This window comes from Clytia hemisphaerica, unplaced genomic scaffold, assembly GCF_902728285.1.
Source record: "Clytia hemisphaerica strain Z4C2 unplaced genomic scaffold, Clytia hemisphaerica genome assembly, whole genome shotgun sequence".
Classification (NCBI taxonomy): domain Eukaryota; kingdom Metazoa; phylum Cnidaria; class Hydrozoa; order Leptothecata; family Clytiidae; genus Clytia; species Clytia hemisphaerica.
In genome coordinates, this window is record NW_027103680.1 from 299977 (window position 1) to 317219 (window position 17243).

The window sequence follows — 17243 nt, forward strand, 5'->3', positions numbered from 1 at the left end:
CAGCTATTTTACATTGACAAAATGGCTTGTCGTAGAAAGGTAATATTGATAGTTTTGTAATTTGAAATCTCGCTAAACCTTTTGTTGACCTCCATTTTGTGTTTTAAACATGTTCTTTTTAAATTGTCTAGAGTTATGGATTCTTGTATTATAAAAGCATGGGTGTACGTTGAAAAATTATCGCAGTTTGTTTATAAGGATGTTGCCAAGAAACCTGGCTCCTATCAGAAATCCTATTTCTTATTTTCGGGTACTAAATAGCTGCCCCACCGCTAATTAATTTTTCGAAAACTAGGACATTCTTATTAATTTTTGGGAAAATGATTTTGAAAGTTCCTTCTTGTGTCCTAATTCTGCCGTATTAGCCTCATTTTTATTCCAATCTGGAATTCTCTGCTAATTAAGTTTTGAGATTTTTTCCAACCCCTCCCCCTGGCTATTAGGTACCCGAGAGTATTCACTCTGACAGTGATTTTTAATGGATTCCAAATAGATGACCCGAGACAAAGTTTATAAACCTTTTGGTTATTTTTTGCCTTAATTATTCTTGAAATAAATTCTCTGAGAGAACTTCTCTCAAAACATCAAATTTCACAAATAACGCGAGAATCCATGACATTAAACATGGTTTCACCCCTCCAAGATTCATGACAAGAGAACAAAAGAAAGTGTCAATTCAAAAAGATTTTCGGTTAATCGTCCTGATTAGTCTACAAACGTATAACAGATTTCAAGGTTAATGGGGCTACCTAACTCGAGACACTGTGACCTTTATCATTGGGGTGCAATGGGGGTGCAATACCCCGTCTGTGTACCTGAAAGGTGGGCTGAAACGATGATTAAAATGTATGATTTTGTTGTATGTTGGTTCACAGCTGGTTTGTTAAGCCTTTCCTGATAGTCTATCTCACCAAAAGAAGTAGGTGGTATTTAAATTTATCATCCTTCAGTTTTGCATAACTGAAAATAAAAGTGAGTCTGTCTGATCTGTCTTAATTGGAGTCGCTAAAATAATTGTTAAGTTCTTTTTAATTAAAACTGTCAATTAAAGAGTGGGCTAGTTTTAACTTGTATTTAAGAAAATTGGACTCCTGTTAAATATACCAATTGCTTTAATTCAACCTGTCCAATAAGTAAAAGTATTTTTTTGGACCAGAAAATGTAAAGTGGTAAGATAAAGGAACATTCGGTTAAGATTTTTTTACCCAAAATTCAAGAGGGTATACAACAATCAAAATTTCCTGTCGAAGGCTAGTTTGAGTTAGTTTCTTATAAAAAAGTTTAACTTTGCAAACTTCCTCAGGCACTTACTAATTATAGCGTTATAAAACCATGGTTGTTGGTCTTGCTAAGCCTTCGATTATCCATTTACGTTTGTTCGTGGGGGTGCAATCAAAAGGTTTTATAATTCAACTGTACTAGTATCACCCTTGGTGATTCTAACTGATAAACAGTCATTCATTTTTTTCATTCATTAGATTTCTGTGATTAAGTCTATGCTTTAGTCAGCATTTTCTTCGAGTTTTCGCAATAGTTTGTAATTTTTCTCAATTCTGTGATAAAGCCTATACTTTAGTCAGCATTTTCTTCGAGTTTTGCAATAGATTGTAATTTTTTTGTTAGACACCCGCGGTTGACTTTTCCTTCATTTGACTTTGGATTTAAAATTTCAAGATATGAAATCACCCAAATGCTGTAAGAACTGCTAAATTGGGTAGTTCAATTCTAAATATGGGCGAAAACTTTTGACTGCAAGAATATTCACAATTGCAAGACAATATTTGTAGTATCCCATCCCATACTCCAAACAAAACGTCTGAGCCCAGACAACCTGACTCTCCTTATGGAAATTTATGACTAAAAAGTATTAAACGGGCTGACAAGGTCGAATGCTGGAATATATATTTGCATGTTGGGGTCTACTTTTTTAAGTACTTGAGATGAGAGTCATGTAGGTGGCCGAAGCTCAGACTTTTTTGTTTGTAGTATGGGAAGCTATGAAAAATGCAGTATATTGTCTTGTTTATTCATATCATCCGTCATATGAACATTTTATGACGTAAATCGAAATTCCAATAACAATTCTGACGAAGGTTTTTAAAGGTTTCCTTTCGGCTTATTTGATGAGGCTTTATACACTTGTTCGTTTGCATAGTGTCCTAGTAGGTTGGTTCCCCTCCCTTGAAAATTGAAAAAAATCTCTCTGCCCCCCTTTTAGTTCCCCTCCCTAAGGTTTTTAAAATAACCCCCCTCCCCTTTGAATTTTTTTTTTGATAATAACATAATACTGCTTCTATTCATGTTATCTCGCCCCTATATACAAAGAAAAAATGTTAATTGTCACCGCCTCGAATATAAAACACTATTACATGTTTTTAGCTTGAAGTTGAACAGATGTAATTTATGTTTTATGTTCGACACCAGAGAACAAAAAGTTTTTTTCCTCAGATTTTTTCTCCCCACCCTGACTTTTTGGAGCTATTTTTTATCCCCCTCCTTTTGATTGCCCCCCTAGAATTTCGAAAACGATTTTGCCCACCCTTTTCGCATTTTCTGAAAAAAAACATATAGGCACTATAGTTTGTGTTTGGAAAATTCGAGAGACTTTTTTTAAAGCACTCGTATATCAGCTTGTTCATTTTTCAGTTCAGATGCAATTGGAATGAGTCAGTTTGAATAAGAAGAATTTGTGAATTTTACTGAAGATATTCTTTGACCTGAACTCCTGTTTAAAACACAATATGTAAATTCGGCTGACTAAGTATAGAATCAACAAAATATGAAAATCACAAATTTATGCTTCTGCGTGTGTGTGGTTCAATAAGCTGTGTAAGCAAATGGTAGAAAGAATATATATAAAAGTTAAATCTAATAACTCAAGAAAAGAAGTGATTTGAACTATGTATGAAGTAAAGTCATTAGTACGTAATCAATTCTGCGACCGCAGTTGGAGGTTATAGACGAAGGTTTCTTGGGTCGCTCCACTCTTACCATTGATTATTCTCTTAATTGTGAGCTCCATCGAGTACAATTTTTATAATAACTACGAAGTCGTTGGTTGCTTTAAGGTAAAATTATGTTGTAATTGCGTCCATGCGTTGAGATTTCCTCCCAGTCACGCACAATTCTCTTCCTTGCATCGCCTATTCAACTTTTGAATGATCTCATGCCCATACGAGTGAAAGGCGTAATTTACTTCCAATATTAAGCAAAGACCTAATCTTGCTTCATATTGAAAGTAAATTACGGCTTTCAGTCGTACGAAACTTTTCTATGGCACCCAAAGTCGAATCTATCCTTCATTTGAATGAATTTATATACACGTTTTGAAGTGATTTTTCATTTGCCAAATCTTTATAACTGTAAATCTCCTAGGGAGAATGTGACTGAAATTATCCAGGAATGTTTAATTTGATACCACATTATTTTTGAACCAGATTCGGATCATCCAACAACATTTGCAATTGGATAATACGAGGGAGTGTACTGTAAGCTCCAATTTCAGACCACCACCATAAAGGGTCATTGAAAAAACGAAGAAAAACAAGCTTTTAGGTTTATATTAGTCACTTGGTACAAGTGCCCCTAAGAGGGCCTTCGGCCCTAGATTGTAACTCTCGAGTCCAACCCTGACCCTAACTGGTAATGACCCAGTGACTACTGAGAAATAACTACAAAGAACGAGAAAAAACAATCAACAGCAATTAAGAACGACGTATTTAGCCGTCCCAAACCCCGACCTTGGTACTGAGTACCACCCCTATGTATTCATTCCTCTGTTTATCATGCAATAACGGTTTAAAAAACGATAAATTACGCATGCGCATTATATGGGTTGAAATTGGAGCATCAACTATATGATACTGTTATAAACACGATGATTCAATATTTCAATATGCAAAATAATTACAATTTCTATATTAATTACAAACGACCCCTCATTCTCAAAATTGCAATTTAAAATACAGTTACGTACGCGTCATTTGATCAAATTTAGGTTGATTGCGGAAACTAGTGGGTTGATTAGATAGCGGCAATAAGTCTAGCCTGTTAGCCATAGAGCGTCATAAAGGAAATAGAGTTTTCGATAATAAATTAGGTAGGGTCCGTTATTCTCATAAAATGATAATATGAAAAAATGTTTTGATCTAAATATGGTGCTTTTCTTTTCCTAGTGTTTTGTATCAAATGTTTTTTTGGCGTGCCAAAACGTGACATGAACTTCCTGTTGTAAAATGTAACCTTTTTCCCACTAATTTCGGAAGTGGAAAGAAAACCTTTCCAAACTCCTCATATGGCACCAATTGCTCTTTACCATTGTTACTTTGATCAGCAGTTTTCATTTATTAATGATTCTCATGATTCTCAATGAGGAATTTTCTGTTGTAAAGTCTGTCTCAATATATACTCTGTAGCGGGGACAGAGATCGTAACTTTTGTTAGAATTCGAATTAGATAAAGGGTTTTTCCTTATTGAAAAGGTATTCAGGAATGGAATGTTATGAAGCTGAAAATTTTCGAAAAAAATCGTCAGTTGAAAATTAACCAACTATTTAAAAAACAGCTTCGTAATATTTTTTTTTCAATTCGATGATATTCCACTCCTGAAATATCTTTCCAACGAACATAAAACCGCTACCTAATTTTTACAGCTCTTTTGTCTCCACTGCAGATTATATTCAGACAGATTCTCAAACAGTGCTTTTGAGGGTGCTTTTTCTTGTTATACCCTTACTCTTAGGTTCCAAATAAACGGGGGGGGGGTTCGAATAAACGGGGGGGTTGGAAAATCTTCTAGATTTTAATAAACGGGGGGGACCTAATTACCGGGGGGGGTTTGGAAATTGTACTTCTGAAACCCAAAAGTAAGGTAAAAATAGGCTAAAATCAGGCTATTTAGAGCAAAATAAGGGGCCTTCTCTTTGACAGCTGAAAATATTCTTAGAGATTAATAAACGAGGGGGTCCTAATAAGGTCCGGGGGGTTGGAAGATTTTCGAAAAATTAACAAGGGGGGGGGGGGGGCCGTTTATTTGGAACTTAAGGGCTCTGCCCATAGTGAATTTTTCATAATTGCCGTGTTTAAAATGTGTTTTCTGACTGATGTAACCAACAAAAATATGGCATGTTATACATTTTCTGTTAGACAAACTATTCCTGAATCTGAAAATTCAAATATTGCATTGAAAAGATTTGATGAAGAAGAAAATTAAGACTTTTGCGAGGAAGAGTATTTCAACTTTGAAGAGCTTAGTTTCGGCGAAGAAAAAACATTTTGAAAAATTTTTCGCAGTAGATGGTGTATCTTTTACCGAACAATAACAATTTTTGCGGAAAAGTTTTGTAAATGCTTCTTTGTCTCGAAATCTTCAAAATAGTTGTTTATCATCAATTTTTCATCTGGATTTTGCTTAAAAAAGCAGTCATAACTTTTGACACATCTTTTTAGAAAAATTTTCCGCAAAATTTAAAATAGTTCAATTCTTTGCGGACAGTGTGAAGAAATTTTGAAACAAAAAAGTTAATTACCCATTAAAACTAAGCACTTTTTGTAAAAGAGGGTGATGCAACATATTATTAACGTCTTTTTAAAGTTCATAACGTCATTTTCGCAATTAAATTCTTAATTACTCTTAAAGGATTCGATTAAAAAGCAATTTATAAAGGCAATTCTTTGTTAAAAGTGTTAAGGAACCTGAAATATAACTTTTATGTTCAAATACCAAAATCGATTTTTGGACTATGGTCAGAGCCCTTAAGAGTACTTCATTCGAAAAGATTTTAAACCAATCTAGCTCGCAAAAAAAACTACGAAAAGTGTCTTAATTTTGAAGGTTCTGTCAAGTAACAATCTATTTTCAACAAAACATGAAAGCTAACATCATATAATTAAAGGGGTACACGATTCCGCTATTTTCCCCAGTTCCCCCAAAAATAGCTTATCAAACAAAAATTTTATTATATCTATTTTATGTCTATTTTATTGCAAGTTCTGAAATACCAACCAATATTCCTGTTTTTTCGGATTAATTTTCTCTTTCCGACAGTCGTTCGAAAAGAATGTTGATTCCGCTCGACCGCAAACCGTAACCCCTCCCCAAGAGTTTTCATCTTCAAAGTTAAAGTACCTTGTACCAAAAGATAGTTGCTCCACCTTTTTCAACGAGGTTTGAATTCTTTAGAGAGTTACTAAAATCGATTACTCATCCCTCGTTGTTGATACAGAGATTGCTTTATTAAGGTTTTGATTAGCTGATTATCTGTAGAGTAATTTGGAAATAGTTTACAAAGCGTCCCTTTGTCCCTTGTCTCGTCCCTCTGAACCTACCGCCTCTATTTCAGTTTAAGTTCTATTTTGAGGTGAATCACGTTGTCGAACATGTAAATTCCTTTCCCTAAATATAGCTTTTTCGCTTATTTTCATCGTAAGGAACCCAATTTGCTTCGATGTGGATGTTCCGTCTAAGCTCTATTTTTGGTATTATATTTTACCCTTTTCGAATTTTTCTTTAGAACTTACCGATATCTACTGTGTCTTTTTGTGTATTTCAGACTTTTAGCGGCAAACTTTGGTGTAGAATTAAACAAGATTTACCTCCTTGGGAAGCATGTATAGTTGCTGAAACCCAGCTGGCACACAACGCTGTTACAACGTTTATTTAACGTTCACAACGTCTATATAACGTTAGATGAACGTTGAAACAACGTTGTGTGTCAGCTGAAAGTTCCTCTATTTTAGTCTGAATAATACTGCTATATTTGTTTTGTTGGTCTTATAGTAGTAAAGGCTTTAACAAAAAAATCCTTAAATCCTAATCACCAATCTAAAAACAAACAAACTCTCCCATTGAAGTTCCTTATTTTGAATGAACAGATTATTCCACCAGCACTTTTGTAGATTCAGTCTTTTTAAAAATTCTATCATCGGCCTGTCAGAAGCAAGTTAAGCAGATTCAACCATGCAGAGCTACTTTCTAATTTTGTCTGTTTGTTATATGTTTTGTCTTTTAGTTGTGAAGACTTAATTCAAGCGAATCTATCAAAATTCCTGAACATTTGATAGAACAGGTTAAAAATAAACAAACTTGTGTCGTGGATACCTTACCCGAATTTTGTAAACGGATTTTAAGTAGATTTACCCCTCATAAATCGTCTAAAACTTATTAATCGCTTTGTTTATTATAGGCGGTTTATGGTAGTGAAGACTATAAAAAAATCCTCGATTCTAAAGTATCCTAGCGCCCAAATTAAGTAAGCAGTGTTGTTCTAGCTCGAACACAAAATTGCCTCGAAGAAAAGTGGTACTTGTAGTGTAGTTACCACTAACCCAACTAAAGACATTCGTTTTATGTACGCACTAATATTTGCTACCATGTAGAAACAACGTTAGCGTAATTTTGATTAGTGCACACTTAAAGCACACTGTTAGCTTGAAAAGCTGCAAAAGAGTCGAATACTTTCGTTGTGTGTTAGTTAGGTTATAAAAGACAGGGAGATAGCTACTGTGCGTGTGGATATTTTTGACCCTTTGACTATAAGTCAGGAAATTCAGTTCTTTCGCAATCTCAATGTTCTTCAAAAAATGGGTGGAGCGAGTAACGTTTTTCTCCTTAGTAAAGGAGGTCTATAGACCGCTATCTTAAACATATATCGGTAGCCTATCTATTTTAATAACCCGCACAACCTCACACCTCCGTAAAAGCATTGCTCGGTCTTTTCTTGGTCTTTCACAATCTTTTACATTTTTGAGTATTTGAGTCAGTTTGCAAAAGAAAGCTATTCTCTTGGTTCAAAAAAATCGAATATTGTCTAATCGATCAGTTATCTAATTTGGATAAAGTAGGCAGAGGTAGAGTCTTCAGTTACGGTGTGCAAGGTTGTGGTTTCGATATTATCCGAGTCATATCAAAGATCCCAAAATGGTACTTGTAGACAGGGATATTTAATAACGGAGCTGGATAAAGGACGAGAATTCCTTAGCGGATTGCTCCTTTGTCTTTTCTATTGTAAACTGTTCATAATAGAAATCCATCTCTGTCCCCTTGAGTGTTCTGTTTTTATAAGAAAAATGAAGCAGACAAAGTATTCATGCCGCTATAATATATCCCTGTTGTAGATGACTCTCTGTTTGAACTGGGAAGTACATTAGTGCAGGATCCGTTGATTCATTATCTATAAGTAATACGCCTTTGACTTCACACAGACTCTGTTTGATGCTCAGAAATTAAAAAGAAGTGTCAAGGGTGAAATCATGGGCAACGAATGGCGCCATCCCTTTACCTTTGGATAAAAATCTAATGAAAAAGGAAGCCTTCGGATCGCCCTCGACTGCGGTCGCAAATGGAATACTTCTGTTGGTATTATCATTTCTTTCTCCATTTTTAAATAAATTTGACTTATTGGCCCAGCGCTAAGCGAGTGGGCCTTTCATTTGCAACGTTCTGTTCGTGTGTACGTGTGTCTGTCCGTCCGTTTTGGTAGAAACGGCGCTTAAAACCAGTACCACACTTTTTGCCGTCTGGATAGGGAAAAGCTTGCTAAAAGTTGAATACTGGCTATAAAAGATATATTTTCTGATTCCGCGCTCCTTCAAAACAATTTTCAAAACAAAACAAAATGGCGGTCGAAGCGAGGAGGTTGATTCATACTTTCTTGAACATTTTCTTTGCTTTAGTGGTCAAGAGATTTTCAAACCAAAGAAATTTTGTAAAGATTTTTCTTTATAAACCTTTTTCAACATTCTGCCATATCTTATAGTCTTTGCTCAAGTTTTCAGAAAGTTTTATGAGTGAAATTCTACCTTAATCACTTTCATTTTTAGTTTCTTGTTTTCAAAAAGACTTTATTTTTAGGAAATAATGGTTTCTGATATAGAAATAAATAAACTGAAATGCAGCTCATGTGTAAATTTGAATAAGATTGGAACTTTTTTCTTGATGCTACAGAAGAAAACAGTCATTTCTGGATCTGTCGCTGTTAACAACGGTCAGTACAACTGACAGTGGTGGGACGTGGTATGATTTTCAAACCCAACACATAATTATTTCAAGTAAACTAATTCTGGAATTTGGTAATGGACACTAAAATGGAGCTCATGTGTAAATTGGAACAAGATTGGAACTTTTTCCATGATGCTACGCGTACGTGAAAATTATTTTTTCTGGATCTGTCTCGTTTGGCGAAAGGTGCGGTGGCTTGATTTTTCAAACTCGACACAGAATTATTTCAAATAAGTTAATTATGGAATATGTTAATGGAGACTAACAAGATTGGGAATTTTTTCATGATTCTACACATTAAATAAAACGGTCATTTCTGGATCTGTCGCATTAAAACGGTCGGTCGGTTTCAAACTCGACTCACATCGATCACATAATTATTTAAAGTATATAAACTGATTCTGGAATCTGTTATTGGACACTTAAATGTAGCTGGGAGACCCGTCTACTCTGTTTGTGTGATTTCGGAGTATAGCATTTAGTTAAAACGAATAACAATATAGAAATAACAGAGTAGCCGGGTATTTTTGTAGATGCCAAATCTGGTCGCAGAATTCTATTGGCTGTTAAACAATTGTTGAAATCACGTGATATTATTGTTTTGATTGGAAGTGCGCGAACCTGATTGGCCAACCTTATCAACGGCTTTTTTGGCACGAAATTCAAAGCAAATGTAAACAAATTCAAACTGGGTCAAAAATACCATACTCTCAATGAGTAGCTTCTGATGGGACTTTTGCTTATGTGGTGTAAGTTTGAATAGAGAGTATGGATCTCCAGACTAACTTAAATGCAGCTCATGGGTAAATTTGAACTAGATTGGAACATTTTTCATGGTTGCATGCATGAACCGTGAAAATGGTCATTTCTGGATCTGTCACATTAATTGTTAATTCGAACATTAACCACATTAATAGACCTTTTTTCAAAGAGGTCACCCTGTTGAATAATTATGTAGTCCAGCAGAAAAACAATGATAAAACCACGCATAATTATTACAATATGCATGATACAGTAATTATGCATGGCTCTATCATTGTTTTTATGGCTGGACTACATAATTATAGACCTTTTTTCAAAGAGGCCACCCTGTTGAATAATTATGTAGTCCAGCAGAAAAACAATGATAAAACCATGCATAATTATTACAATATGCATGATACAGTAATTATGCATGGCTCTATCATTGCTTTTATGGCTGGACTACATAATTATTCAACAGGACGTCCTCTTTGAAAAAAGGTATATTTTATTAGCCTGGATATGCAGACCGTATGACTATTTCATCGTCTAGTTTTTTTAAGATTATTTTTCTGGTTTACGGTCTGGTCCAACTAACATGCCTGCAGGAATATTTCTCCCTGCATATTTGATTGCTGGTGAGTGCACCTTATTCGTTAAAAAGCGCCCACTCACTAAGCAGAATATTTGCGGGATTTTTTTATATTTTTCCAGTTTTTCTATGGGTGCGCATAATTTATGGAAAAAGCTGACCTTGTGAAAAAAGATAAACAAACGAAAATGAAAACACCAGTTCATTTCTAAACAAAATGGCCGCTGGAAGTACTTTATAAAATGTGGCTGATGTTTTGATGTAGCTTAAAGTAGTTTTGAAAGTTTTTTGAGTTTGTGAAAGAGGTTTATGGAAAGTTAATCATGTGTGTCTGCCTGGGTTTTCAAAGTTTTGATAGTCTGTCAACAAGGGTTCACTCACAGGCAGTATCAAACAAACTGTACCCGACTTTTTTAGTTACACCAAAACTTTAGAAACTTTGTATTGTTTTTTTTTCTGAAATTTTGAGTCTGGATACCCAGGCTAGAATTTTATTGGAAAGTTGAATGTAGCTGAAGACATTTTCGCGAGGGGGGTCCGCTGCTAAGGCCTGGTAAAATATATTATTGGCCAAATACTGACGTTACAGGCAAAAATGTAAAGGCAAAAATTGGGTAAAAAAATTGACGATTTTTGAAACTCGTACTCCTGGGTACCTAATAGCTGTCCCCCCCCAAATAAATTTTCCGAAAATAATTTTCTACCCAGGACATTCTTATTCCAACCCCCCCCGCTTATTGATCTTTGCGAAAATGTTTTTAATAGTTCCCTCTTTTGTCCTAATTCTGCTGTATAATGTTTTTTTTATAAGCATAACGTTTATAAGCATACCAAGACCTAAATTTGTCTAAAAAATAAGCATATTACAAGCATATTACTGAGCTTGCTTTTGAGGTGTGTAAGTGAAAATTTTTTTTTCTATTGCAAAACGTAATGACAAATCTTAGTGTCATTACTTATTTCCCTATCCTCATGTATCTGATGTAAAGCAATGACAGATTTTGGAAAAATTGGAGACTCAAATTTTTCGGAAAAATAAGCATATGATAAACATACTTCAAGCCTGAGTCTAAAATATCTCTAAGCATAACTGAGCTTGTTTCCCAAAAAACATGCTTATAAAAAAAACATGTAGCCTCCTTTTCAAAAGTTTTCCACCACAGACATTTTTATTCCAACCCCCCCCCACTTATTAAGTTTTGAGATTTTTTCCAACCTCCCCCCCCCGCTTATTCCAAAACCCCCAGCTATTAGGTAGTGTACCCGAGGAGAGTATTCAACCGGATGAGCCTTATTCGCCTGTGTAGTCCCGGTTGGTAGGGGACCATTCAATACAATTTCAAGCGTATAACCAATGAGAAGTACCGCGGTTATTTTGAAAATTTTTTTCCTGTCTTCACTTTGATCCATGTCAACGGGGTCATACATATGCTGTTTTGTACGCTCGATTTCAACACGTTACTTTTCGCTGGGCCTTCACGCCCAACGGGCTTCTTGTTTTAATATACTTCCTGTTCCTTTGTTTTTACGGTTGTTCCACTACCCCTGTTACAGATTTAGGTTTTCAATCTCCCTGTTTCGAGACCTTATCACACCCCATTCTCACAGACCCACTGGGACCCCTTCCCACTGGAAAAATCGGCCAAAATATCGTCCCCGGTGGAAAATTTTCCTCCAATTGTTGCCCCTATTTAAAATAATCAAATAAACCAATCCCCACTGCAAAATATTTACTATACTTCCCATCCCTTCGCATTCAGTCCGTTATTTTTATCCTCACTGGATGGGAAAATCCTACCGGTTCTGTGAGAAGGGGGTGCCTAATCTTCTCGTCTACTCTTAATGCTTCCGGGTCTCTATTCTAAATTCACATTTCAGGTTTCAGATCGCAAAATTTCGCAAATTCGTACAAACAAGGAGTGATTGATAATCTTCTCAAACTAGTTTCGATTGTCAAAATAATAAACTTTAGGGACGAGATGGAGATTTTACAAGGTCTTATTTGATTTGATTGATCGTTTACCTGTAATAAAACAATTTTGTTACTTTTTCTAAAGAATGCGTCATTTTTATTACTTCAAATGACCAATTGTTAAAGTATCTTATAAAAACTCATGCATCTAATGTGAAACTTTATAATAGCAAAACTTAAAAATGATAAATGACCCGCCACGAGTTTATTTTATAGCCAATTACCTTTAATTTGATGGTTAAATAATGAGAGTTTCAGCGTGTGAGAGGTGCTTTCGAGATGTGGAAAGTCGTTAAAGTCAGTCTACCGTAGACAGGTCTTGTTGCTAGTTATGTAATGAGTTTGGCAACATTAATGAGGTAATTTATAATTAGTGTAATGAAGTCGATTTTTCACACACTAAAAACACAGGAAATGCATATTTAGATTTGATTGAGTTTTGATTATTTTTCCCTTCAATTTAGCTGAATTTGTTCTTGCTAGTTTTTGTGTTTGTATGGCAATAAGAATTGAATTAGTTAAATTGATTGAAATTATGTTACATTCCAGAAATAACAACAAGATGACATTTGAACTATTGGAACCATAATATTAGGCAATCTGAAACCATGAAGCTGAAACTATTTGATTCCCTGATGTGACGTGGTGATGAGTACTGTGTAGGGAGGAAATATTCAAAGAATTTCAAACAGTGAAGCCAACATTTTTACTTCCTTTAGCCTTGTTCAAAGCTTCAATATGGGAAATATACTTTTGATTGACCGAATAACGTGCGTAAGAAAGAACGATAAATGAGAACCATTTCTCTTATAACGTAGTTTGCTCGTGTATTTTTAGAAATTTTTCATCCGTTCCAAAATACCGTAACTTCTGACCAATTTCCCTTGTGAAGAATATATAGGGCACTGAAAATAAGTTATAAAACTTCTTTTTACCTATCAGCGTAGGTGGAGAGGCTATTACCATTCCTCCCAACTGCATTGCATGCGAGTAGTGCTTGAGATTCAAATATTACAAGTCTGATCGAATCCTTCACACTAACAATCAACTGTGTGTTAGTGAGGCAAGGTGACTGCCTGATTTATAGTGAATCTATTTACCTTTTCGTAAATCTTTTGCTCTATAAAGGTTGAAGTGAAAAATAGCATAAATTGAGTTTCTCATCACATGGTTTTATGTGAAAAATAACTATGTACTCTTAGGTTCCAAATAAACGGCCCCCCCCCCGCTTGTTAATTTTCCAACCCCCCCGGACCTTATTAGGACCCCCCCCCGTTTATTAATCTCTAAGAATATTTTCAGCTGTCAAAGAGAAGGCCCCTTTGCTCTAAATAGCCTGATTTTAGCCTATTTTTACCTTATTTTTGGGTTTCAGAAGTACAATTTCCACCCCCCCCCAGCAATAAGGCCCCCCCGTTTATTAAAATCTAGAAAATTTTCCAACCCCACCCCCGTTTATTTGGAACCTCAGAGTAAAGGTGAAATCAGGAGTCTTCGAAGTACCTCTATACCAAAAATCAAGTATTTAGCATCATAGGATGAAGCTTTTTTTCTTATTCATTTATGGACTTTGGCTACCAGCGCAAGAAAGCATGTTTAGTTATGGAGCAAGTTCCTTGGCTATAATGAATTGATTAACAAGATTACATAGGTTTGGGTATTGGGCTTTTCCAGAAAAAAAATTTACCCCCATTGTTGAGGATATTGAATTTTCGAAGTATCGAACCCCCTAGATATCTTACTTTATTAGTCCGCTCTTAAAAATATGCTCAACCCCCTGGATATCCTCTCTTATAAAAATGCTTATGCCTGGATATCGTATTTTTTACATGAAAAGACACTTTACCCCCCCTGGATGTCCGCTTCCTTGTAGATATTTAACCCCCTGAATATCCACTTTTGAACAGAAATCGTTAACCCCCTGGATATCCAATATCCTCAACAGGGGGGGGGCACGGACTATTTCTGGAAAAGCCCATTTATTTTATCATGTTACCATAGAACTATCCTTATCTTCAATAAAACGTCAACGTACACGTAAAGATTTCTTTCTCAACACTTTTTGCTTTTTTCTTCATCATCCATTTTTATCCTTTTTATACATCCGAATCAGTTCAAACGTCAGCGGTAACCATAGCATAGAGACGGTGCTTCTGCATGACGAATTTTACTCTTTATAAATATTTCTTTCTTTGCTCATATTCACACAAGCAGCTGCTTAGCAGTAGCGCAAGAGAGGATTATAATCGTTTTTCATCATATTGATGAGTAAGTGTGTTCAGACGATGACATTTAAGCTTTGTATGCTATTCATAAGATAGAACTTCCCTTGCCCCAGTGACCTTGAGAATTTTAGGTCAGTGGGGTAAAAGGGAAGCTCTTCAGTCACCTTTCGAATCACGCAATCACACAAAGCAAATCACGTTATCACGAGTTAAACTTACTTTCTATGACGATCACGTTGATCACGTTGGTTCCTCGGATCGCGCACTCACGCACTTTAAAATCTTGAATCACGAAACCATTTACGAACTTGAAAAAACGCCAATCACGCCATCACGAAAACCGCTGGGGATTGGGGATAGAGGTGGATAAATCTCCTGTTGAGATTTGAAATTGAAGATAGGATTGTTTAAAGCTCATCAGCTTCTAAAATTGCCATTGGTGTTATTTGGCCAGGGGGGGGGTACCAAGTCGAGTGTACTGGACCATAGGGTACTAACTTGATTTTTGGATTTTTTTCCAAAAAATTAGACCACCACCCTTTTTAGTACACTGTACTAACTCAATTTAACCTAAAAGATACACCACCCCACCAGCTATGGGCCAGTACACTGACTCGATACCCCCCCTGATTTGGCTTGGTTGATTTTTGGATTAGTTCTATTTATACTGAGACGATTAATTCGTCTGAGACGAGCAATTTAGAACATGAGCATTATGGAACTATTGTGGAGGTCCCATCGGGTTTGCATATCACGGTAATAATAAAAAGACCCAACTTATTTCGAATCTTTATATATCTTTTTCTATCATACTAAGGCCAGGCCAGATATCTGGTAGCTTTTTCACATATACATAATCTGTGTTTTTTTACCTCTTGTAATTATGACAGACTTCAAATCAACTAGTTATTGCATTGTGGATGATGACGAATATAAAAGACAGTATTAGGTGATTCACCTTCCACCTATTTCTTCATACAATCGAATCACCTGACACTCATGTTAAACTCACGCAACTCACTCATCTAGGAATCATTTTATTAATCGGAAAGCGAAGTAGGGATTGGAATAAAGCAATGAAATCTTACGATAGATTTAACTATCACTCGTTGATAGCATCGAACTCTTAGGATTGTTGGTCATTCAAATTTCAACAACCAACAGCAGTTCAAACCATTTAGTGCGGTGCGTTCTAGGCGCGTTCTGGATTGGGAATGAATGCCTTCAGGTTAGAGATTCTACTCTAGCCCTTCGGCCTTTAAACTCGATTGTTCAAACAGTTCAGTTCAAGTTTGTTTGGATTACTTTATTTCATTCGATCGGGAAATCTAACTCTATTTTACTAATATTCATTCCATGTCCTAAAAATTCTCTCAGCAAACACGTTCTTTACAAATCATGAAATAAACGTTCGAGTATTACAATATTGTAAGGTAGATGAAATCGTGCTTGTTAATGACTTTCCCCTATTTTAAGACAACGGAATAGACAAACGACAAAGCTACTAATTAGCAATTGTAACTCCTTGACTTCTTTAATTAACCATGTTAGACATCCTGTCTCAAACTTCCTATGCGGTTGCAGTCACTTACTTACTATTTTTTATCTCTCATCATCTTCCTTGCGAAACTTCACACACTTCCAAATAAAGTTTCCCTTGTTAAGCTTTTTTATGAACCTCTCTATGTCATCTTGTCATAAAAAAACTGTTTCTGGACAATACTGGGAGTCAACTTAAAGTTAAACTTCGGAGGTATTAATTTTTTTTTGAAATCCAAATAAAAGGATAATATTGACTTTGGAACTCTTTGCAGTGCTCAAAGCTGGTCCACCGTTGACGGTTTTATCAACCAGGGTCAAAGATATTTCCGTCTCAAAATGAAATTGAAATGGAAATTTCATTTTCGACGTTTCAATAAGGTAAACCATTTTAACACACTGCTCAAGTAAATTACCAATACCAGAAGTCTGATAATTTTGGTTAGCGTAGGTTGCCAGAGCAGGAAAAAGAGTATTTACATTCAATCATACAATAAATCCGGATAACGCCCGGTAACCATGGCTTTGCCTGTTCAGTATGATTCAGTGGTGCCACTCAAATATTAGTTCAGTAGACATGCTTTTGTGTGGAAGTCTAGTCCTTGATTTATCATTCCCCATTGTGAGAATACTAAAGTAAAGTCGACAAAGAGTCATGATAATTATTGAAATCAAGTTTATGGCAAATTTCCAAAAGAATGGGTCAGTATTCATTATTTTTAAGACGGTCCTCTCAAACAAGCTTAGGTTTCAATGATCTGGCGTAGGTGTGGATCATTTAGAAAGTATCGTATGAAAATAGAGGATCATCCTGGATTCTGTAATTCTAAGCGGAAATTCTTTTTGACCAAGCCTTAGATTTAGATTAATGTCAATGTGCCTCATCATTGTTAATACTTAGACGTTATGGAAAATGTAATCGGACTAATTTTTTTATCATATTTTATGGATTTTGAAATTTTGAAAATTGATAAAATCTAGCTTTTAGATCATGAAAAGACTTCCGGCTCAAATGATTTTTTTGACTGAGAATCTAAATCGTTCATCTAAATTCTTTGAGATCTGCTCAGACTACTTAGTTCCTTTTCACTTTTAACCTTCTAAAAAGTCACGAACAGTCCTCGAATATCCTAAAAACCATCAAAAGTTTCAATTTTTGTCCCATTTACTTAGTTA